This window comes from Zea mays, chromosome 3 (assembly GCF_902167145.1).
Source record: "Zea mays cultivar B73 chromosome 3, Zm-B73-REFERENCE-NAM-5.0, whole genome shotgun sequence".
Classification (NCBI taxonomy): domain Eukaryota; kingdom Viridiplantae; phylum Streptophyta; class Magnoliopsida; order Poales; family Poaceae; genus Zea; species Zea mays.
This window is the reverse complement of record NC_050098.1, coordinates 175521491-175547308: the sequence shown is the minus strand read 5'-3', so window position 1 is coordinate 175547308 and position 25818 is coordinate 175521491. Positions and strand designations below refer to the sequence as shown.

Genomic DNA, 25818 nt, shown 5'->3' with positions numbered 1-25818 from the left:
AGCTGGCTGAAAAGCTGAGCGTTTGGCAGTCCACAACAGTTTTTGGTGGCCAGAAGCTGCCAGAAGCCGATACAAACAGGGTCCATGCTTTCCATTTCGTTTACCGTGTACGCGGTGTCCCTCACAATCAATCAGTTTACCTTGTGGCTCCAACACACATCAACCTCGGCACAACAACACTGTGAATCATTTTCGGCGGTCCATATTATTTTCGACGGTTCATCCCTGGCCGCCGAAAATTGTCTGTTATTTTCGGCGGCTTGACCTAGCCGTCGAAAATAGGCTGCTATTTTCGGCGGCCAAATCCGAGCCGCCGAAAATAAGGCTTTTAAAAACCGTCGGCTCCTTCTTCTTCTCTGTTCTTTCTCTCCTCTCCCAAAGCCCGCCGCCGCTCACCCGCCGCTCGCTCGCCGGGCTGCCCGCCACTCCGCCGTCGTCGTCGAGCCACCGCATCGAGAGGTAAATTTTTTTTGCGTGTTTTATTCCTTATTTTCGGCGGTTGATATTTAGGCGCCGCCAAAATTAGTGTATATTTGTAATTGTGTTTGTTTAATTACTATTTGTAATTAGTATTATTGTTTAATTCGATTTCATTAATGTATTAGTGGTATATGTGATTTAGGGATTAGGGGCATATTGTATTTAGGCATTAATTTCATATTAATATGTGGTATTATTATATTATTGGTTTTAATAGTACATTATATTGGTACGTAGAATAGTTGCATTATTAGTGTTTGTGGTACTTAGTTTGACTTGATTAATATTATATCATTCTTTGTTTTATATATAAGTAATGTTGTTTAGTGGCAGCGAGGTTATGCTGCCGAATTCTTTTGGGTCCTGCTAGCTTGCTGTGGGTTTAGAACCTATCCTTGCCTATATATATAGGACCGAAACCCTTGACTAAGTTGAATAATGTTTTCACGGTATGGTTCGGTTTAACAGTCTCAGACATGACTGAAGATCGTGCATGGATGTATAATGGCTGGAGTAGAAATGAACGTCATTCTGATGATTGGGTAGTCAAGACCAAAGATTTTGTGGACCACATATTCTCCTTGTCATTAACCGGCACTGTCAGATGTCCTTGTTGGCGGCACGAAAATAGTATATTTCTTAATAAGGAAAGAGTTAGCCTAGATCTTTGTCAGTTTGGATTTATGCCCGGATATGAGGTGTGGGAACATCATGGTGAGGTAGTACCCAACCGAAATGTAGAAGAGGAGGAGAACAATGATTGGGCTGGCGACGATGCGATGCATGAGATGCTAGATTCGCTACGTCCAGAATTAAACCTAAGCTTCGAGGATCCTGCCACACCAGAGGTTTCCAGATTTTTTAAACTACTAAAAGACTTTGAAGAGCTGTTGCATGAACACACAGATGTGAGTATACTCGCTTTTGTGACTCGGCTCATGGGTATTATGTCCAAGTACTTTTTCTCAAACAATTGTTACAATGAGATTTTAAAGTTATTAGGAGATGTTCTCCCAAAGCCCAATAAGTTGCCTAAAGACATGTACCATTCAAAGACAATTATCAAAAGATTGATGTATGCAAAAATAATTGTATGCTTTTCATGAAGGAGAATGCGGAAGAGAAAAAATGTCTGAAATGTGGACAATCTAGATTTGTGGAAGTTGTTAATGATGAGGGTGATAAGGTGATGACAGATGTTGCACATAAGCAGCTCCACTACTTGCCACTAACTCCTCGAGTGAAACAGTTGTTTCTATCTAAAAAACTGTTATGCACATGCGATGGCACAAATAAGGTGTCCGTGATAATGATGACCTAATCGTGCACCATTCAGATGGGGATGTTTGGAAGGCTCTCGACATGTTCAAATCGGCCTCATGACCGATGGCTTCACACTGTTTGGTCAAATGGCATCATCATACTCATGTTGGCCCATCTTTGTTATTCCATACAACCTTCCACCTTCTCTTTGTATGAATTTATATTTCTTTGCTTAATCATTCCTGGCCCAGACTATCCTAGAAAGAACCTCAATGTCATGTTAAAACCCTTGATTGAAGAGTTGAAGGAGCTTTGGAAAGGAGTTGAAGCATACGATGTTTTTAAAAAACAGATATTCAAACTTCGAGTTGCGTATTTGTGGTCAGTGCATGACTTCATGGTGTATGCTATTTTTACCGGTTGGAGTACACATGGTAGATTGACATGTCCATATTGCGGTTCAGATACAGATTGCTTCCGTCTTGCTCATGGTGGAAAGATCACTTACTTCGATTGTCATCGACGCTGGTTGCCCAGGAAACACCCCTTTAGGAGCGATAAGAAAAACTTTATAAAGAACATCGTGGTCACCAAAGGACCGCCTAAACGTCTTAACGCAGCAGAAATATATGCTCAGCTGAACAGCCTTGTCCTAAATGAAAAGGGGACAAGTACGAAGGATTCAGAGTGGACCACAACTGGACACATATATGTGGTCTCTGGGAGCTCCCTTATATGTCGTCATTGATTCGTGTGCACAACATTGATGTCATGCACCAAGAAAGTAATGTTGCTGAAGCCCTCATACACACCTGCATGCATTTTGAAAAAACAAAGGACAATCTGAAAGCTCGAAGAGATCTAGCAATGCTTTGTGACCGACCAACCCAAGTGCTCAATGACAACGGCAAGTCGCCACGTGCCTTGTTCTGTCTTACCTCTAAAGACAAGATCGAGGTAATGAGATGGATGAAAAAAATTAAATTTCCCGATGGGTATGTTGCGGGCTTGAAAAGAGCTGTGAATTTGAAAACGGGAAAACTAACTAGGTTAAACAGCCATGACTTCCATATATTAATGGAGAGGATTATCCCTGTCATGTTTCATGGTTACATGCCCGACGGCATGTGGCAAACAATAGTTGAGCTAAGTTATTTCTACAGACAGATCTGTGCCAAAGAAATAAGTAAGAATATGATGGAGAAGTTGGAGAAAGAAATACCAGTGTTGTTATGCAAGCTACAAAAAGTATTCCCACCTGGATTCTTCAATCCGATGGAGCATCTACTTATTCACATTCCATATGAGGCAAAGGTTGGTGGACCTGTACAATATAGGTGGATGTATCACATTGAACGTGCACACAAAAACCTGCGAGGCATGGTTCGAAATAAGGCTAGAGTAGAAGGATGCATCGCTGAAGTTTTTTTGCTAAAGGAGGTTTCATACTTCACGAGTGTGTATTTCGCAGAGGAACATAATGTCTATGCTGCTACCATGCGATACAATGTCGATGAGGAACCTCCTGTCAGTGATCTCAACATTTTCCAATGGAGAGGCACAAGTACTAGTAAGGGCACGTTCTACCACCTTAGCATGGATGAAAGAATGTCCGCATTGCTATACATGTACTCTAATATGGAAGAGATGGAGCCATATTTCATGTAAGTCTTTATTTTACCCCTTAATTTCTTTGCCAAGGAGCCATATTTAATTACTTATTTATCGTACAGTAAGTTTGACAAGGAAAATTGGACTTATTCCCATCAGCCTACAAGCAAACAACTAGATACGATGCGACGACATGGGAGGCAAGGAAGACCTAATTTTGTTGACTGGTTTCGGGAGCATGTAAACTCTTTATATTCCTTACTTTGGTGTCATTTAGCCTTTTACGCAAGGTAGTCATTTTAACTGTATATTATTTGCAGTGCACAAAGACTCCTAACATACACGAGGACTTGAGACAACTATCTTATGGGACGGTGACTTGCAGAACCTTTGTTCGATACGATGTGAATGGCTTCCGTTTTCGTTCAGACCAATTTGAAAAGTCTCGTCCTTGTGCAGCCACACGTAACACTGGAGTTCTGACTAGGGCACTCGATGCACTCGTAAGAGAAACTAATTATTATGACATCATTCAAAACATCCTAGAGTTTAATTTTGCAGGGAACAAAACTTTGAAATTAGTATTATTTCTATGTGATTGGTTTGACAACAATAATGAGATTAGACAAAGTCAATATGGCATAACTGAAGTAAAGCACAAGGAACGACTTCGAGGCCATGATAATTTTATCCTTGCACACCAGTGCGAGTAGGTCTACTATATGTCGTACCCAAATCCGAAGTTTAAAGCATGGTGGGTAGTCCACAAGTTGAACCCTAGGGAACGTTTACATACTCCTTGCACTGCTAGTTATCAATTCAAAGACGGACATGCCGATGATGTTTATCAAGAAGAAGAATTGCCAACCACTTTTACTATCGATGAGGGTGTTGCACTGAACTCACTAGTCGGAGACCGTAACGATGTCACTGCCGATGAGTGTGTTGCACCGAAACGAAAACGAAATCCAAGGAACAAAAAAGCCACATTGCGAGCTTTGGATCGAAGAAGACTCCTTGATCGTGATTCCGATGAATTTTGATGTGTAATGCATAAGTTAATTTTATGTGATGTATTATTTGATTTTTTTATTAATTCACTTAATTTTATGGAGCTAATACCTTTAATGTTTTTCTATTGAATAGGATGAGTGGTAGGAAAACAAAGCGCATTGCTAGGGGGTTTCTCAATGCGGCTAGCAGGATACTCCCTGGTGCACGTTCCCTTTTCCAAGGGAGTTCTTCTAGCCAGAGCAGACAGGAGGCGTTGCTGAGACACGCCCGGCCAGAACTACGTGATACACCTATCGCTCTACAACGGAGTACCGATGTAAATGTTTATGTAATTGGTCTTATTTGTCAGTCACTTATATATAAATGTGTCTTACATGTCTCTATTTCATGTCCATAGGAAGAGGAGGACGAGAAGGAGGAGGTGCAACACCATGAGGAGCAGGAGGTGCAGGCCCATGAAGAGGAGGAGGTGCAGGCCCATGAGGAGGAGGAGGAGGTCGCGGGCATAGATGCTAAGGCGGATGACGATACCACCGAGGCTCTTGTCGTTCGACGAAGGGGCACTCGGAAGGGCCACTTTGTCCTACCTCCGTCAGCGCTTGCACAATCTGAAGCTCGGGTATTGATCATCCCGGTTGGTGATAGGTACTCACGTTTGACCACTTTGTTCTTACTTATTTGTTTATTGTACACTATATATATGACATGACTTCCTTGTTTTTTTGTCATGCAGCCAATGGGATGACACGTCTTTCGACAGTCGAGGTCACCATAGACAGGTTAATAAAGTCTTCGGTAACCTCTGTCATCTACTTAATCTAGGAGTTGTCACCGACCCGAAAGGTGTGGTGGTTCCTTGCACTAGCTGGTCGCACGTCGCACTAGCTCCACATGCTACATATGGAACAGCTCAAGGCGTCGTCAAGCACGACTTTTGGATAAGAGTAATGTTTCAAACTAACATTTATTAGCTGTTTTCAAACTAAATTTATTTTCGATGTTGGACAGAGACGCTATTGTGTGGAACCTGAGGCTCAAGAGCATGCAGACCGAGTATTAGAGAAAAATGCGAAGAAGGTGTGCAGGGATGCGTGTTCCAATGCTCGTCTACAGGTTGTGAACGCGTACATGAAGCGCCGAGGGCATTCTATCAACAACTTTCGACAATATTCGGATGTCTACTTGACTGTAGACCAGTACATGGAGGTAAAAATCTAATTTAGCAGCTCATTCAGATGTGAGTGTAATTTTGAGCTAACGTTTTAGATGCAGGTAACTCTTCCATGGATGGAACACCGGTCGCAGGCTTACAAGGCTTTGTGTGAGATATGGGCTTCGCCCGAGTGGATTGAGAAGTCTAATAGGAATCGACATAGGCAGCGCCATCAGCAGGACGAGGACGATGATGAGGTCGTAGTGAACCATACCTATGGGGCTGATGGACACATTTGGTTGGCGAAGCGAATTGTGAGTATGTAGTATTCTGTTTTACTCAGAAATGAAACCGGTTTAAACTCATATATTTGCAGGAGGCTCAAACTAGAGTTGTCTCGAGCCCAATCGATGTTTATAGGAGAGGGCATAGAGCGAAAAATAGTAAAATCTCCGATGAGCTGTGTAGTCATGCGGTCGTTGAGCGTATGGTTAGTTGTTGTTAGGATTAATGTTTTCTTGCCATATAGCTATAAATTACATGTGTGTTGAACCTCATATTGTATTGCAGAAGACATACGGGCAGGAGATGTTTAAAAGTATGGAGAAGACTACGATTGGCGAGGAGTGCCTACCATCGACGCTGAAGTTGTGCATTCTATTGGAGGAAAGGCGCATGCACGATATTAATTTGTGAATTTTTTTCAATAATATTGGAACTATGACCGAATAACTAATTTTCTTGTTTTTCAAAATATTCTATGTTTATCGGTGTGATCGATTCGACGGAGTTGCGTTCTCGTGGCGGCTCTTCGTCGCAGGTGGGTTGTGGTAGTAGCAGTCGTAGTCGGTGCTCTGTATCTAACATGGAGGAACTATGAGGGAGCAGTAAGAAAAGTTTCATGAAGAGCTGCGGCAACAACAAATGGCATTCCTCCAACAACAATCGGAGTACATGGCTACTTACAACGCACAGGCTCAACAAGCAATGAACGTGAGTGTCTTATTTATTCTCAACACGATCGATATTGGTTCTATAACTAATATATTATCTTTGCAACAGTCTTGATTTCCAGAGCAGGCACAACAGCAACCATTTGTTTTCCCTCAATTTCAGTCGTCGATGTCTCAGTGAGGATTACATGCTCCGCCACCTCCACCTCAGGTGCTTCGATTTAGTTAAGACTTGTCGTTTGTATCAACCTTTCAAATCTTGACTAAACTTGATTTTGTAGGGATCCGGGGTCATGGGCCATAACACGCCACCACCGGTTATACCAGCACCAGTAGGAGCTTATGCAATGGAGGGAGCTACTTCAGGAGAGGTTAATTTGACAAATAATTTGTTTGAATAGTGGTCATGCATGTAAACACTGTCGTTATTAATGTATTCTTTTTTCTTTAGAATCCAGACCCGTTACACGACTTCGTCAACGAGTTTTTCGCTTCTGGAGGTAGTGTTCACAACTCCAACGACCCCAATATGTGATGGTTTGAGTTTTGTGCCGAATTGTGCGTTGTAATAGACTATTTGTGAACTTTATGTTGTATGGACTATTTGTGAACTCTGATGTTGTAATGGACTCCAACTTTATATTGTGGACTATTTGTGAATTGTGCAATTGTGGATTTAATGTTTCTGTCATTTTATTGTGATTATATTGTTGATGAATTTGCTGTTATTTTTGAATTTTTTCACTTTTTCTCTGAAATTATTAATTTTCGGTGGCCTCAGTGAGCCAACGAAAATAAGCAGTAACTATTTTCGGCAGTTCTTGGTTTTCGGCGGCTGTTCGGTTGACCGTCGAAAATAGCCTATTTTCGGCGGCCAGGTATCAGCCGCCGAAAGTCAACGGTTATTTTCGGCGGCCGTTCTGTTGGCCACCGAAATTAGCTTATTTTTTGCGGCTGGTCACTGGCCGCCGAAAATAAAGGCTTATTTTCGGCTGATTTTTTCTGGCGGCCACAAACCGCCGAAAATAAGCCTAAGACCACCGAAAATAACTTATTTTCGGCGGTAAAGGCCTTATTTTCGACGGTTCATGGTCGCGCGAAAATGACTGTAGCTGTTGTAGTGCGGCAAAGGCTGCTGTCAATTTGCACATGTACACAAGCAACACAGGTTCAGTATCTGAAACACTGCAAGTAAACAACACAGATTTAGTTGCAAGAAGCATAAAATCATGCAGACATTATACATGTACATTGTCGGAGAGGAAATTCTCCGGCCGGGTGGCGGAACGCACCCGCCCTAAATCGTAAGATGAGGAGGGGCCTAAGCGTTTTGCCTGCTAGCTGGATTCGGGATGAACACAACAACACGCAAGGGTTTAGAGTGTTTTAGGTCACCGGAGCGTAATACCCTACTCCATTGTGTGTTGTATTGAGCTTGAGAGCTTGTATGAACTTGTGAGTCCGAGAGTCTAAGTGAAGCTGCGAGCTTGTGTCTAAGTCAGCCTGCCTTGTACGTAGTGTGCCTTCCCTTTTATAGCTCAAGGGAGGCACATACAAGGATACTGAGCCCCGACATGTGGGCCCAGGGGCAAAATGGAGGGAAGTAACGAACGCCTGTAACGCCTGGGCGATCTCCGAGCGCCATAATGTCCGTAGTGCATATAGTATTAATATGTCGCAGCTGCTTCCTCGGTAACGCGCGAGTGATGATGAGCATAGTGTACACCGCAGCACGGGCGTACTGCCTGCCAATGGAATGGACAGGCACGCCGCCTGCGGGATGGCCTGGTCGCCGCCTGTCAGCGGAGTGGACATGGCACATTAAATGCTGAGGCGCCACATCGCCTGTCAGTGGAGTGGACAAGGCTCATTAAATGCCGAGGTGGCACATCACCTGCCAGTGGAATGGACAGGCGGCGCGCCTTATCCACAATAAATGCAGAGGTCGCGCGGCCCAGAGGCCTTACGTCAGGCTCCGCCTGTTGTCTTACGTCACGGGCAGTAGGCCACGTGGCATCATCGGGTCTCTGCCTGAGCGGGGAGCAGAAGCGTACACGGCATGGTCCGAACACGTGTCGGCTCCGGACCCTCGCCTGGCCTTGATTAAGGCCTGGGTATCCTTTGTCCCAGAATCCGAGGACCCTGCTATGAGTGCCCTGGACCCCACACAGAGGGGTCCGGAAACCGTCCCAGGGGTCCGGTCTGCACCCGTGGAGGTCCTGGACCTTACCCAGAGGTCAGGCCTGTATATACAGGGGTCCGAACTCACTGATGATGCCTTGGAGTATATTACCTCTCCGGTCATATGGCGGCCCCGGAGCGGCCCACGTGGTGGGGTCAGGTGATGTTTACCACGCGACTAGAGATAGCCGCATGGGCATCGCGCCTTCATACTGTAGTAAGGGGTACCCCTGTTTCAGGGTACCGACAGTGGCCCCCGGGCCCACCTCAGGGGAGGATACGAGCCTGCAGGTGGGGCCAAAGCTTGATTAGCGATTGGTGTGCTGCTTCCGTGCGTTTGCTGACGTAATCACCGCCAATCCGCCTTCGGTCACGCCAACTGCCATATTTGTCCCCGTGGCTGACTGACTCATGGCCCCCGGCCCACGCCTGATGGTTTCGCTGGGACACGCGCGAGGCGCCTCGATACCGCTGCATTGGTTTAAAAAATCACCTTTGATAGTCGCCTAGAGGGGGGGGTGAATAGGGCGAAACTGAAATTCACAAATATAAACACAACTACAAGCCGGGTTAGCGTTAGAAATATAAACGAGTCCGCGAGAGAGGGGGCAAAACAAATCGCAAGTAAATAAAGAGTGTGACACGCGGATTTGTTTTACCGAGGTTCGGTTCTCGCAAACCTACTCCCCATTGAGGAGGCCACAAAGGCCGGGTCTCTTTCAACCCTTCCCTCTCTCAAACGATCCCACGGATCGAGTGAGCTTTCTCTTCTCAATCACTTGGAACACAAAGTTCCCACAAGGACCACCACAAGTTTGGTGTCTCTTGCCTCAATTTACAAGTGAGTTTGATCGCAATGAAAGAATCAAGAAGGAAGAAAGCAATCCAAGCACAAGAGCTCGAAAGAACACAAGCAAATCACTCTCTCTAATCACTTTGGTGTTGTGTGGAATTTGGAGAGGATTTGATCTCTTTGGTGTGTCTAGAATTGAATGCTAGAGCTCTTGTAGTAGTTGGGAAGTGGAAAACTTGGATGCAATGAATGGTGGGGTGGTTGGGGTATTTATAGCCCCAACCACCAAAAGTGGTCGTTGGGAGGCTGTCTGCTCGATGGCGCACCGGACAGTCCGGTGCCCCCGCCACGTCACCAGTTCCGTTGGATTCCGACCGTTGAAGCTTCTGACTTGTGGGCCCGCCAGGATGTCCGGTGCACACCGGACAGGTACTGTTTACTGTCCGGTGTGCCAGTATGGGCGCGCCTGCCTTCTGCGCGCGCTGCGCGCGCATTAAATGCTCTGCAGGTAGCCGTTGGCGCGAGTTAGCCGTTGCTCCGGAGTTGCACCGGACAGTCCGGTGCACACCGGACATGTCCGGTGAATTATAGAGGACTAGCCGTTGGCTTTTCCCGAAGCTGGCGAGTTCCTGAGGCCGCTCCTCCTTGGCGCACCGGACATTGTCCGGTGTATACCGGACAGTCCGGTGAATTATAGCGCGAGTGCCTCTGGAAATTCCCGAAGGTGGCGAGTTTGAGTTGGAGTCCTCTGGTGCACCGGACACTGTCCGGTGGTGCACCGGACACTGTCCGGTGTACACAGGACAGTCCGGTGCTCCCAGACCAGAGGGCCTTCGGTTCCCACTTTGCTCCTTTGTTGAATCCAAAACTTTGATCTTTTTATTGGCTGAGTGTGAACCTTTTACACCTGTACAATCTATACACTTGGGCAAACTAGTTAGTCCAATTGTTTGTGTTTGGCAATTCAACCACCAAAATTAATTAGGGACTAGGTGAAAGCCTAATTCCCTTTCAATCTCCCCCTTTTTGGTGATTGATGCCAACACAAACCAAAGCAAATATAGAAATGCATAATTGAACTAGTTTGCATAATGTAAGTGCAAAGGTTGCTTGGAATTGAGCCAATTATAAATACTTACAAGATATGCATGGATTGTTTCTTTCTTATATAACATTTTGGACCACGCTTGCACCACGAGTTTTGTTTTTGCAAATTCTTTTGTAAATCCTTTTCAAGGTTCTTTTGCAAATAGTCAAAGGTAAATGAATAAGATTTTGCAAAGCATTTTCAAGATTTGAAATTTTCTCCCCCTGTTTCAAATGCTTCTCCTTTGACTAAACAAAACTCCCCCTAACTGAGATACTCCTCTTGGTGTTCAGGAGGGTTTTGATATGTCCTTTTTGAAATACTACTTTCTCCTCCTTTTGAACATAATAGGAAAACCAATTGATAGATATTCAACACTAAGTTTTTGAAATTGGTGGTGGTGCGGTCCTTTTGCTTTGGGCTCATTTCTCCCCCTTTTTGGCATGAATCGCCAAAAACGGAATCATTAGAGCCCTCGAAGTGCTATCTTCCCCTTTGGTCATAAATAAATGAGTTAAGATAATACCAAAGACGAAGTCCGGTCCTTTTGCCTTGGGCTTTTACTTTCTCCCCCAAAGACAAAGTCCTTGTCTTTGATGCTCATGCTTTTCTCCCCCAAGAATGGAGAGTTTCGACGGCGAAGGATGAGTTACAGAGTGGAAGCCTTTGTCTTCGCCGAAGACTCCAATTCCCTTTCAATATACCTATGACTTGGTTTGAAATCGACTTGAAAACACATTAGTCATAGCATATAAAAGAGATATGATCAAAGGTATATAGATGAGCTATGTGTGCAATCTAGCAAAAGAAATTGCGTGAATCAAGAATATTGAGCTCATGCCTAAGTTTGTTAAAAGATTGTTCATCAAGAGGCTTGGTAAAGATATCGGCTAATTGATCTTTAGTATTAATGTAAGAAATCTCGATATCTCCCTTTTGTTGGTGATCCCTAAGAAAATGATACCGGATGCCTATGTGCTTAGTGCGGCTATGCTCGACGGGATTGTCGGCCATTTTGATTGCACTCTCATTATCACATAGCAAAGGGACTTTGGTTAATTTGTAACCGTAGTCCCGCAGGGTTTGCCTCATCCAAAGCAATTGCGCGCAACAATGTCCTGCGGCAATGTACTCGGCTTCGGCGGTGGACAGAGCGACCGAATTTTGCTTCTTTGAAGCCCAAGACACCAAGGATCTTCCCAAGAACTGGCAAGTCCCCGATGGGCTCTTCCTATTGATTTTACACCCCGCCCAATCGGCATCCGAATAACCAATCAAATCAAATGTGGATCCCCTGGGATACCAAAGCCCAAACTTAGGAGTATAAGCCAAATATCTCAAGATTCGTTTCACGGCCGTAAGGTGAGCTTCCTTAGGGTCGGCTTGGAATCTTGCACACATGCATACGGAAAGCATAATATCCGGTCGAGATGCACATAAGTAGAGTAAAGAACCTATCATCGACCGGTGTTGGGGACCTTCGGCATCCGAAGGTCCTCAAAAACAGGATTTAACAGTATTTCTGTAGTACAATATGTGAACAGGTACCCTCAGACTAAAATCGGCATTGCAGCAGACCGGGATAATACGAAGCTTGATACAGAGCCGAAGGTGTTGAGCAGGAAAGCTTCGGTGTAACAGCAGAGAGTGGAACCGACTTAAAGATGAAAAGGCTATTCAGACCTCAATAGATTACTATAGAGTTATTGTCAGATGTAAAGGGCATGAATGTAATTTTGTAAGGGCTGTGTCCCGTGTCTATAAATAGGTGAACAGTATCCCCGTACTGTTCACGCTGACTTGGCATTCGCTTTTTGCGTTACGCTTGTATTATCATTTCCTTCCGGTTGAAGGTACACTTATAGTTCAATAATATTTTTGTTTATGTTCAATAATAATAATAAATGATTGTTCATGTGTTCTTTTACATTCTTTATATTTTATCCCTCGTCATTGTTTAATGAATTTACGAAGGTATGTCCTTCATAACCTTCGTCCGCAAGTCATTATATCCTAAGGGAAATAATGCTTCGGGGGACGAAGGGCCTTAACGATTAACATTTTCTATGTTGCCTTGTTCTTAACTCATAGCATTTGAGAACAAGTCCCCAACATTGGCGCCCACCTCCGGTGAACTCACTTCCATTTCTTGAGCTTTTTCAACACCTTCGGAAGGCATCACCTTCGTCATGCCACCGAAGAAGACTTCAGCACCAGGGGCTGGCACGCTACAGCCGTTGGACCCCAATCAAGACGTCCTTTCTCTTAGAGAGGCACGAAGCCAGAAGAGGAAGGCTACCAGTCCAACACCTCCGGAGGATGATCTAGATCAGGAGATTCAAAATCTGGAAATCCTTCAGCAACAGGTTCAACGCAAGAAGGAGAAGATGGCCAGGCTAGTCGAACTGCAGAGGCAGATAGACGAAGCCTCTGAAGAAGTTCGCCATCTTGCTCAGGATGAGCAACACCGAAGGCCTCAGCATCAAGATCTTCATCAGGAGGGTTTTCCCAACGAAGATGACTGGTATGACAATTTCCATCATGGGAATTTTGTTTTTGATGATGCTTCTCCCCTGTCCGCTGAGCTGCAGGCTACACCTTGGCCCCCGTCCTACAAGCCGCCTCAGCTCCCCGTGTTTGATGGCCACTCAGACCCGAAGCAGTTTTTGATGAGCTACGAAGCAACAGTGTCTTCGTATGGTGGCAATGCTTCAGTCATGGCCAAATCTTTCGTTATGGCTGTCAGAAGCGTTGCTCAAACCTGGTATTCCTCCCTTCGACCAGGAACAATCACCTCATGGCAGAAGCTGAAGGACTTGCTGTTAACTAGCTTTCAAGGGTTTCAGACGAAGCCGGTCACTGCTCAGGCTCTTTTCCAATGCACTCAGGACCATGAAGAGTACCTTCAGGCATATGTCCGAAGGTTTCTACGATTGAGAGCACAGGCGCCAACAGTGCCCAATGAGATTGTCATTGAGGCTATGATCAAGGGGCTTCGGCCAGGGCCGTCAGCACAGTATTTTGCCAGGAAGCCACCACAAACGCTGGAAAAGCTGCTCCAGAAGATGGATGAATACATTCGAGCTGACAATGATTTTCGTCAAAGAAGGGAGGAGGCTTTTAGGTTTTCTGAAATGACCAGGGGCTTCGGAGGAAGGTTTTACCCGAGGCATGTCAGGTCAATTCACAATTCCACTCAGAATGATGATAAAGGGAGTCAGCAACAAAGGCCACAATACTCCTCACAGGCTTCAGGGCAACAACAAAGTTCCTTCCGACCTCCAGCTCCAAGAGGCAGAGGAGCCAGGGGCTTCGGAGGAAGATTTGGCGATCAACCGAGAAGAATCTTTTGCTTATTCTGCGGTGAAAACAAAGGCCATACTACCAGGATGTGCCATGTCACTATTCAGAAGCAAAAGGAAATAGCTGAAGCAGCAGCACAACAAGCTCAGCCGAAGCAGGTCATGCATACAGCTTCGTATCATTCACCCTACATCCCAAAGTATGTGGGCAACCATCCTGCAGTCTCTGTTGCTTCGGCAAGTCAGCCTCAAGCTTCCTGGCAACAGCCTCCGCCTCCACCCCCGTTGCAGCAAGGCCAGCAGCCAGAAGGGAGCCAATATGCTCCGCATCAAAGGGACTTCAGAGAACAGTCCGAAGCTCGTACGGTCAACAGCACTGTGCCAGAATCAAAGCACATATATTGACAAATATCCTACCCTAATAGCAGTCTTTTTCATTCAGTTTTATTTTCTGTAATAAAGAACATTGTTTAGATTTCATGTAATTAGTTTCGGTGATTCCTACAAAAAATATGTTTTCTTCACAGGCTTATGATAATAAAAAGGATCTTCGGACTATCGAAAATTTTTCGAAGCAACAAAAAGACGTTCTAAGGAACGCAGAGTAAGTTTAATGAAGTCACAAAAAGTCGTTCCGAAGGGAGCGCAGTGTAAGTTTTCTGCTCCAAAGTCGTTCCAAAAGGAATGCAGAGCATACAGCGAAAAGTCAACGCTGATACCGCCTAAGTAAAAGGCGAAGAAGCTCCAAAGACGTTCCTAAGGGAATGCAGAGCTTACAGCGAAAAGTCAACGCTGATTCCGCTGAAGTAAAAGGCGAAGAAGCTCCTAAGGGAGGCTTATAGCAAAAAGTTAACGTTGGTTCGCAAAAAGAGTATGTGTTTCATCGCGCAGATATGCGTGTACCTTCGGAATATCACCTTACATAGCATAACATCATCACATCATCTTTGCATAACATAAGCATCATACATCATACTGCATGTGGCATAAGAAAGAAATATGATACCAATCTTCGGGAAAACGCTTTGAAAGAGGGGCAAATCATGCCAAGTCACAAGGAGAAACAATATTGATTTCTGAAGTATAGCCTTGAGGAATGTTTCTACGAAGCTTCAAAACTTTCCAGGATACCTCGGATATTGTTGTGATAAGTGGTAATTTCTCTTCACGAAGCATGAAAAGAAGGGAAGGTGTTTTTTCGTCAAAGACTCAAAAAAGGTACGTATGTAAGGTTTCATGCATCGTAAAGAATTGAACCATAAAGAAAAATAAAACAAATATATTACATACAGGATTACAAGATATTACACATGTTACATTTAAAATGTTTTTACAAATAGCATCTAGTTTTCCCTAAGTACCACTTCTGCAGCTTCGTTCAACAGTCGATCGACAACTTCATCCATAATATCTTCGGCCATCTTTTTAATTTCGTCGTCCTCCTTCGGCTGAGGGCCCGAAGGCGCTTTAGTCGGATCTGAAGCAGGACACGGCTACATTACTATTACAAATCACAAACAGATCTTAAAAGCCTAAACATTACAACACGGTAAAAACTATTATTTAGTACCTAATTGACCTTCGGCTTCTGCGCTCTTGACAGCAGCCTCAGCTACTTCTCTTGCATCGTGAATGCCCTTTTCACTTCTTCGAATAATTTCTCCGGCCATTTCTCGGCCACCATTATCCCAGATATCGGTAAAAAACTTTCCACCAATTATGCTAGCTTCGGCCGAAGGATCTTTTGTATCTTCAAAGGACAAAGCAGCTTCGGACTGTGCTAAAGTTTTTACATGTTCGCAGCCCTTCTTCTCTAAAATGGTGGCAATTCCTCTGGCGCCAGAGAAGGCACATATATCTCCTCGGCTGTTTAAAATTTCTTCGAAGGCTTCAGCTTCGTGGTCAATCCATTCAATGACACCTTCGGGATTGCTCCTCGAAAAGTTTTCCTCACTCGAGAATGCGCCAACCTTGGCGAAGCTAGCCTTTAATTTTTTAACACAATCTATAGATTTATTGTAGCATCTCTTTTTGGATGAACGAAGCTCTTCAACAGTCACTTCTAGGTGATCTGCCCATTGATCGCTGAGTTCACGCTTTGTTTCTTCAAGTATACGTTCTTCTTTGGCTCTGGCCAGTTGTTTCCGAAGGTCTTCAATTTCGCGTTTCTGAGCTTCAGCTTGACTTTTAAAAGCAGCTTCGTCCTCCTTTATTTTATCTATCAATGAGTATAATATTTTGTCTTTCTCGAGACCTTCGTTCCTCAGTTCAATTACTTCGGAACGAAGGTTGCTCAGGGCTATAGTACAACCTTCGTCTTCAGCATCTTTCTGTGCTCTGAGGGCGTTGCTGAGTATCAGGCCCTGCAAACAGGAACATGTCTGTGTCAATAGTTTTAAACAAACGAAAAATTTTGAACTCGACAAAAAATACAAGAATTCCATTTGTCGCACCTTTAAACTGTTGTAAGCTAGGCTGTCAGCCGGATCATTCTTTGACAGCACCGAAAGTCCGTCTTCTAAAGTTGGGAATCCGAAGCTTCTGCTCATCTCCCGACAGACAGAAATTTCCTTGTTGTCGGGGAGACAATACAAGAAATCTTCTTCTCCACTACCATTAAATATCAACGCCCCCTTCGGATATTTCAACTTTTGGGCATAGTGCTGGGCCTCTTGTTCTTCTTTTTCTGATAATTTTTTCCCCGAAGCATGACGAAAAATATAATCACGAATTTTGGGGGATGCTTCGGGGGTAACAACACCAGTTTCTTCAACAAAGGTTGGCTTTGTTATTTTTTCTGCCTCACTTTCCAAGGCTTTTGCCTCTGTGGGCTTTGAGGGCCCAGCTTCGGTTTCAATTTCCTGTTCTGGAGCTGTAGAACCAGAAATTTCAGCTGTTGTTTCAGAAGCAACAGCAGCCTTCTTCGGAGGTGTGCTTGAAGATTTGATTGTTTCCAGCACATCTAGCACATTGGCCATCCTTTTTCTTTTCGGAGTCATGGCTGGCACTTTTTGATTCTTTACTGTCTCGATGTTTGCTGCAGGACTCAAAACTCCGGATGTTTTGGAGCCCTCAGTAGCTTCTTTTATCTCTTCAATTTTTTCTGTGGATGGCGCTTCGGCTTTCTCTTTTGTTGCTGACAACAAAATGTTTGATTGTTCCGATTCTATCTTTGATGGCACTTCGGCCGTTTCTGCGATCTCTGGCAACAAGGCTGACTCGGTTGGTTTCTCAGCTTCGGTGGCCGAAGAAGTTTTTCCGGTAAACTCAGGCACCGAAGCTGGTTCAATGTAACGCGGCCGATGCGTAAGAACCTTTATCTTTTTCCTTTTCGGTTCTGGCTCGCTAGGAGCAGCTGCAGCTTCTTCTTTTGCAGAGGTTGTGTTTTTTCTCTTCTGCCTTCGAATGGGATAGCAGTAGTCAGGGTAGACAAACCCGATGGCATCAAATACCCGATTCAGCCTTTTCTTTTTTTGGCCTCCGAAGGCTGCCGACATTGCAGTATCTTCGGCCTTCGAGTAGGCCCCAAGCAGCTCATCACTTAAATTGTCAATGCTTTTCAACCACTCATCATCTGGCTCAATAAATTTATTTCCAAATTTAAAAGTGTACTTAAACCTGATAAGTCCACCTTCGTCGGCCTCTTTAATTGTTTCTTGTGGCATTTCCCATTTCTCTGCAAGCGGCCACACCCTGAAGGCAATATGCTCTTGTACTAAGTCCCTTGTTCCTATAAAAGAGCAGACAACGCCGAAGGCTCTTTGGCACTCTTCGGCGGCTTCATTCATCTCAACCTTCGGCCTCCGAAGGCCGAAGCTTTGCCAAATAGGACGCATGATTATACCTTTGATGTCTTCCCGTGCTTTCAGATCATTTTTTATATAAAACCATTCTGTCATCCAGCCGCTAGGCCACCTCTTCCGAAAAGTTGGCACGGGGCAGCTTGATCCAGACCGAGAAACAAAGCTGTAGCAGCCAAAGTTATTGTGATACTGTTCCTTACCCCAAGGTATTGTCTCGTATGATAATTCGTGAATATTGCAGAAGCTTTTTGCATCAGGCTTCAGACCTTGGCTTCGCACGGCCCACACGAAGATATTCAGCCTTATGATTGCCTCGGGGGTAAGTTGGTGAAGATAGACTTCAAAAATCTTCAGCACTTCCACGACGAAGCTGCTCAAGGGCAATCGCAGCCCAGCCTTCAAAAAGCTTCGGAACACCACGACTTCATTTTCTTCGGGGTCTGGGCAAGTCTTCTCCCCTTCGTCGGCCCTCACAACGGACAGATCCCAGAAATACCTTCCTCTCATATTAACAAGATGATTCTCTTTGATAGTTGATTTACCATAAACTGAATGGCTTGGTCGCCAGGGGCGATCTTCGGAGTCTTCGCCACCGCTGTCCACATCATAACTTTCACTGTCACCAGTATCTTCAGACAGCCCTTCCAGAATTTCCCTGGTGATCTTTTCCGTGTTGGTCTTCGACATTGCTATAAGAAACCCTAAGTTCTTCTCTTCATCAAGACTCAGCTTCATCTCAGCAGCAGCCTTCTTAGCAGCTTCAGACATCTTCGGAAACACTAAAAAACTGTTTTCAAAGCCGAAGCTTCAAAGCTAAAAGCTTAGCAGATCACAGTGCACAAGAGCTAAAAAATGAGTGAGCAGGAGTGGTTGGCCAGAAAGCGTGCAAAATAAGCTTGCGGTATGGCCGTATTTATACGCTTGATGCGTTGAAAGTTGAAAGACCCCACTTGTCATTGAGTGTTGCTATTCTAGCAAAGGGAAGGTGTTTTTTCGGACCTTCGGCATAAAGCCTTCGTTCATATCGCAATCTGAATTTATTATTTCAAACAAATTAATATTGCGAGGGGCTACTGTTGGGGACCTTCGGCATCCGAAGGTCCTCAAAAACAGGATTTAACAGTATTTCTGTAGTACAATATGTGAACAGGTACCCTCAGACTAAAATCGGCATTGCAGCAGACCGGGATAATACGAAGCTTGATACAGAGCCGAAGGTGTTGAGCAGGAAAGCTTCGGTGTAACAGCAGAGAGTGGAACCGACTTAAAGATGAAAAGGCTATTCAGACCTCAATAGATTACTATAGAGTTATTGTCAGATGTAAAGGGCATGAATGTAATTTTGTAAGGGCTGTGTCCCGTGTCTATAAATAGGTGAACAGTATCCCCGTACTGTTCACGCTGACTTGGCATTCGCTTTTTGCGTTACGCTTGTACTATCATTTCCTTCCGGTTGAAGGTACACTTATAGTTCAATAATATTTTTGTTTATGTTCAATAATAATAATAAATGATTGTTCATGTGTTCTTTTACATTCTTTATATTTTATCCCTCGTCATTGTTTAATGAATTTACGAAGGTATGTCCTTCATAACCTTCGTCCGCAAGTCATTATATCCTAAGGGAAATAATGCTTCGGGGGACGAAGGGCCTTAACGATTAACATTTTCTATGTTGCCTTGTTCTTAACTCATAGCATTTGAGAACAAGTCCCCAACAACCGGTATACCTTTTGATCCACGGACTTACCTCCCGTGTCGAGGTCGAGATGCCCATTGGTTCCCATGGGTGTCTTGATGGGCTTGGCATCCTTCATCCCAAACTTGTTTAGAATGTCTTGAGTGTATTTCGTTTGGGTAATGAAGGTGCCCTCTTGGAGTTGCTTTACTTGGAATCCTAAGAAATACTTCAACTCCCCCATCATAGACATCTCGAATTTCTGAGTCATGATCCTACTAAACTCTTCACAAGTAGACTCGTTAGTAGACCCAAATATAATATCATCAACATAAATTTGGCATACAAACAAGTCATTTTCAAGAGTTTTAGTAAAGAGTGTAGGATCGGCCTTTCCGACTTTGAAACCATTTGCAATAAGAAAATCTCTAAGGCATTCATACCACGCTCTTGGGGCTTGCTTGAGCCCATAAAGCGCCTTAGAGAGCTTATAGACATAGTTAGGATACTCACTGTCTTCAAAGCCGGGAGGTTGCTCAACATAGACCTCTTCCTTGATTGGTCCATTGAGGAAGACACTTTTCACGTCCATTTGATAAAGCTTAAAGCCATGGTAAGTAGCATAGGCTAATAATATGCGAATTGACTCAAGCCTAGCTACGGGTGCATAGGTTTCACCAAAATCCAAACCTTCGACTTGGGAGTATCCCTTGGCCACAAGTCGAGCTTTGTTCCTTGTCACCACACCATGCTCATCTTGCTTGTTGCGGAAGACCCATTTGGTTCCTACAACATTTTGGTTAGGACGTGGAACTAAATGCCATACCTCATTCCTAGTGAAGTTGTTGAGCTCCTCTTGCATTGCCACCACCCAATCCGAATCTTGAAGCGCTTCCTCTACCCTGTGTGGCTCAATAGAGGAAACAAAAGAGTAATGTTCACAAAAATGAGCAACACGAGATCTAGTGGTTACCCCCTTATGAATATCGCCGAGGATGGTGTCGACGGGGTGATCTCGTTGGATTGCTTGGTGGACTCTTGGGTGTGGCGGCCTTTGTTCCTCTTCCTCCTTGTCTTCCTCATTTGCATCTCCCCCTTGATTATTGCCATCATCTTGAGGTGGCTCATTTGATTGATCTTCTTCTTCATCAACTTGAGCCTCATCCTCATTTTGAGTCGGTGGAGATGCTTGTGTGGAGGAGGACGGTTGATCTTGTGCATTTGGAGGCTCTTCGGATTCCTTAGGACACACATCCCCAATGGACATGTTCCTTAGCGCGATGCATGGACCCTCTTCTTCACCTATCTCATCAAGATCAACTTGCTCTACTTGAGAGCCGTTAGTCTCATCAAACACAACGTCACATGAGACTTCAACTAGTCCAGTGGACTTGTTAAAGACCCTATATGCCCTTGTGTTTGAGTCATAACCAAGTAAAAAACCTTCTACAGTCTTAGGAGCAAATTTGGATTTTCTACCTCTTTTAACAAGAATAAAACATTTGCTACCAAAGACTCTAAAGTATGAAATGTTGGGCTTTTTACCGGTTAGGAGTTCATATGATGTCTTCTTGAGGATTCGGTGTAGATATAACCGGTTGATGGCGTAGCAGGCGGTGTTGACCGCCTCGGCCCAAAACCGATCCGAAGTCTTGTACTCATCAAGCATGGTCCTTGCCATGTCCAATAGAGTTTGATTCTTCCTCTCCACTACACCATTTTGTTGTGGCGTGTAGGGAGAAGAAAACTCATGCTTGATGCCCTCCTTCTCAAGGAAACCTTCGATTTGAGAGTTCTTGAACTCCGTCCCGTTATCGCTTCTTATTTTCTTGATCCTTAAGCCGAACTCATTTTGAGCCCGTCTCAAGAATCCCTTTAAGGTCTCTTGGGTTTGAGATTTTTCCTGTAAAAAGAATACCCAAGTGAAGCGAGAATAATCATCCACAATAACTAGACAGTACTTACTCCCGCCGACGCTTATGTAAGCGATCGGGCCGAATAGATCCATGTGCAGGAGCTCCAGTGGTCTGTCGGTCGTCATTATGTTCTTATGCGGATGATGAGTGCCAACTTGCTTTCCTGCTTGGCATGCGCTACAAATCCTGTCTTTCTCAAAATGAACATTTGTTAGTCCTAAAATGTGTTCTCCCTTTAGAAGCTTATGAAGATTCTTCATCCCAACATGGGCTAGTCGGCGGTGCCAGAGCCAACCCATGTTAGTCTTAGCAATTAAGCATGTGTCGAGTTCAGCTCTTTCAAAATCTACTAAGTATAGCTGACCCTCTAACACACCCTTAAATGCTATTGAATCATCACTTCTTCTAAAGACAGTGACACCGATATCAGTGAAAAGACAGTTGTAGCCCATTTGACATAATTGTGAAACTGAAAGCAAATTGTAATCTAAAGAATCTACAAGAAAAACATTGGAAATAGAATGGTCAGGAGATATAGCTATTTTACCAAGACCTTTGACCAAACCTTGATTTCCATCCTCGAATGTGATAGCTCGTTGGGGATCTTGGTTTTTCTCGTAGGAGGAGAACATCTTTTTCTCCCCTGTCATGTGGTTTGTGCACCCGCTGTCGATGATCCAACTTGAGCCCCCGGATGCATAAACCTACAAAACAAGTTTAGTTCTTGACTTTAGGTACCCAAATGGTTTTGGGTCCTTTGGCATTAGACACAAGAACTTTGGGTATCCAAACACAAGTCTTTGACCCCTTGTGCTTGCCCCCAACATACTTGGCAACTACTTTGCCGGATTTGTTAGTCAACACATAAGATGCATCAAAAGTTTTAAATGAAAGACTGTGTTCATTTGATGCACTAGGAGTTTTCTTAGGCAACTTAGCACGAGTTGGTTGCCTAGAACTAGATGTCTCACCCTTATACATAAAAGCATGATTTGGGCCAGAGTGAGACTTCCTAGAATGAATTCTCCTAATTTTGCTCTCAGGATAACCGGCAGGGTACAAAATGTAACCCTCGTTATCCTGAGGCATGGGAGCCTTGCCCTTTACAAAATTAGACAATCTTTTAGGAGGGGCACTAAGTTTGACATTGTCTCCCCTTTGGAAACCAATGCCATCCTTGATGCCCGGGCGTCTCCCATTATAAAGCATGCTACGAGCAAATTTAAATTTCTCATTTTCTAAGTTGTGCTCGGCAATTTTAGCATCTAGTTCTGCTATATGATCATTTTGTTGTTTAATTAAAGCCATATGATCATGAATAGCATCAATGTTAACATCTCTACATCTAGTACAAATGGAAACATGCTCAATGGTAGATGTAGAGGGTTTGCAAGATTTTAATTCTACAACCTTAGCATGCAAGATATCATTCTTAGTTCTAAGATCGGAAATGGTAGCATTGCAAACATCAAAATCTTTAGCCTTAGCAAGCAATTTTTCATTCTCAATTCTAAGGCTAGCAAGAGAAATGTTCAATTCTTCAATCCTAGCAAGCAAATCATCATTATTATCTCTAGGGTTGGGAATTGAAACATTGCAAATATGAGAATCAACCTTAGCTGATAAATTAGCATTTTCATTTCTAAGGTTGTCTATTGTTTCATGGCAAGTGCTTAGCTCACTAGATAGTTTTTGACATTTCTCAATTTCTAGAGCATAAGCATTTTTAACCTTAACATGCTTCTTGTTTTCTTTAATAAGGAAGTCCTCTTGGGTGTCCAAGAGATCATCCTTTTCATGGATGGCACTAATCAATTCATTAAGTTTTTCTTTCTGTTGCATGTTGAGGTTGGCAAAAAGGGTACGCAAATTATCTTCCTCATCACTAGCATTATCATCACTAGAGGATTCATATTTAGTGGAGGATTTAGATTTAACCTTCTTTTTGCCATCCTTTGCCATGAGGCACTTGTGGCCGACGTTTGGGAAGAGGAGACCCTTGGTGACGGCGATGTTGGCGGCGTCCTCGTCGTCGGAGGAGTCGCTTGAGCTTTCGTCGGAGTCCCACTCCCGACAAACATGGGCATCGCCGCCCTTCTTCTTGTAGTACCTCTTCTTCTCTCTTCTTCTCCCCTTCTTGTCGTCGCCCCTGTCACTATCACTTGATAATGGGCATTTAGCAATAAAGTGACCGGGCTTACCACATTTGTAGCAAACCTTCTTGGAGCGGGACTTGTAGTCTTTCCCTCTCCTTTGCTCGAGGATTTGGCGGAAGCTCTTGATGACGAGCGCCATTTCCTCATTGTCGAGCTTGGAGGCGTCTATTGGTTGTCGACTTGGTGTAGCCTCCTCCTTCTTTTCCTCCGTCGCCTTGAATGCGACGGGTTGAGCTTCGGATGTGGTGGGTTCGTCAAGCTCGTTGATCTTTCTCGAGCCTTCGATCATGCACTCAAAACTTACAAAATGCCCGATTACTTCCTCGGGGGTCATTTTAGTATATCTAGGATTACCACGAATTAATTGAACTTGAGTAGGGTTAAGGAAAATAAGAGATCTCAGAATAACCTTAACCACCTCATGGTCATCCCACTTTACGCCCCCGAGGTTGCGCACTTGGTTCACCAAGGTCTTGAGCCGGTTGTACATATGTTGTGGCTCCTCTCCTTTGCGAAGCCGGAACCGACCGAGCTCCCCCTCGATTGTTTCCCGCTTGGTGATTTTGGTGAGCTCATCTCCCTCGTGCGCGGTTTTGAGCACATCCCAAACCTCCTTGGCGCTCTTCAATCCTTGCACTTTGTTATACTCCTCTCTACTTAAGGAAGCGAGGAGTATCGTTGTCGCTTGAGAGTTGAAGTGCTCGATTTGGGCCACCTCATCCTCATCATAGTCTTTATCCCCTATGGATGGTACCTGTGCACCAAACTCAACGACATCCCATATACTTTTGTGGAGTGAGGTTAGATGAAATCGCATTAAATCACTCCACCTAGCATAATCTTCACCATCAAAAGTTGGTGGTTTGCCTAATGGGACGGAGAGTAGAGGTGCATGTTTAGAAATGCGAGGATAGTGTAGGGGGATCTTACTAAACTTCTTACGCTCTTGGCGTTTAGAAGTTACGGAGGGCGCGTCGGAGCCGGAGGTCGATGTTGATGAAGTGTCGGTCTCGTAGTAGACCACTTTCCTCATCCTTTTTTGCTTGTCCCCATTCCGATGCGGCTTGTGAGAAGAAGATTTTTCCTTCTTCTCTTTGTGGTGAGAAGAAGATTTCTTCTCCTTCCCTTTGTTGGAGGAGCTCTTCTTCTTCTCCCTCCTCTTGGTGCGGGACTCTTCCGATGAAGTGCTCTCGTGGCTTGTAGTGGGCTTTTCGCCGGTCTCCATCTCCTTCTTGGCGTGATCTCCCGACATCACTTCGAGCGGTTAGGCTCTAATGAAGCACCGGGCTCTGATACCAATTGATAGTCGCCTAGAGGGGGGTGAATAGGGCGAAACTGAAATTCACAAATATAAACACAACTACAAGCCGGGTTAGCGTTAGAAATATAAACGAGTCCGCGAGAGAGGGGGCAAAACAAATCGCAAGTAAATAAAGAGTGTGACACGCGGATTTGTTTTACCGAGGTTCGGTTCTCGCAAACCTACTCCCCGTTGAGGAGGCCACAAAGGCTGGGTCTCTTTCAACCCTTCCCTCTCTCAAACGATCCCACGGATCGAGTGAGCTTTCTCTTCTCAATCACTTGGAACACAAAGTTCCCACAAGGACCACCACAAGTTTGGTGTCTCTTGCCTCAATTTACAAGTGAGTTTGATCACAATGAAAGAATCAAGAAGGAAGAAAGCAATCCAAGCGCAAGAGCTCGAAAGAACACAAGCAAATCACTCTCTCTAATCACTTTGGCGTTGTGTGGAATTTGGAGAGGATTTGATCTCTTTGGTGTGTCTAGAATTGAATGCTAGAGCTCTTGTAGTAGTTGGGAAGTGGAAAACTTGGATGCAATGAATGGTGGGGTGGTTGGGGTATTTATAGCCCCAACCACCAAAAGTGGCCGTTGGGAGGCTGTCTGCTCGATGGCGCACCGGACAGTCCGGTGCACACCGGACATGTCCGGTGCCCCCGCCACGTCACCAGTTCCGTTGGATTCCGACCGTTGAAGCTTCTGACTTGTGGGCCCGCCAGGATGTCCGGTGCACACCGGACAGGTACTGTTTACTGTCCGGTGTGCCAGTATGGGCGCGCCTGCCTTCTGCGCGCGCTGCGCGCGCATTAAATGCTCTGCAGGTAGCCGTTGGCGCGAGTTAGCCGTTGCTCCGGAGTTGCACCGGACAGTCCGGTGCACACCGGACATGTCCGGTGAATTATAGCGGACTAGTCGTTGGCTTTTCCCGAAGCTGGCGAGTTCCTGAGGCCGCTCCTCCTTGGCGCACCGGACACTGTCCGGTGTACACCGGACAGTCCGGTGAATTATAGCGCGAGTGCCTCTGGAAATTCCCGAAGGTGGCGAGTTTGAGTTGGAGTCCTCTGGTGCACCGGACACTGTCCGGTGTACACCGGACAGTCCGGTGCTCCCAGACCAGAGGGCCTTC

At 44.7% G+C, this 25818-nt stretch overlaps 1 long non-coding RNA gene across 2 annotated transcripts; it reads left to right on the top strand.

Moving 5' to 3' along the window:
* The first annotated feature begins 6101 nt into the window (after window positions 1-6101).
* On the top strand, window positions 6102-7136 carry LOC103650915 (uncharacterized). Of its 2 annotated transcripts, XR_002268446.1 has the most exons (5): window positions 6102-6341; window positions 6410-6514; window positions 6584-6685; window positions 6756-6845; window positions 6926-7136. It is a non-coding gene; the product is annotated as an uncharacterized lncRNA (long non-coding RNA). The 2 variants fall into 2 exon arrangements; XR_564477.2 differs by having other exon boundaries at window positions 6102-6514.
* The last annotated feature ends 18682 nt before the right edge of the window (window positions 7137-25818 follow it).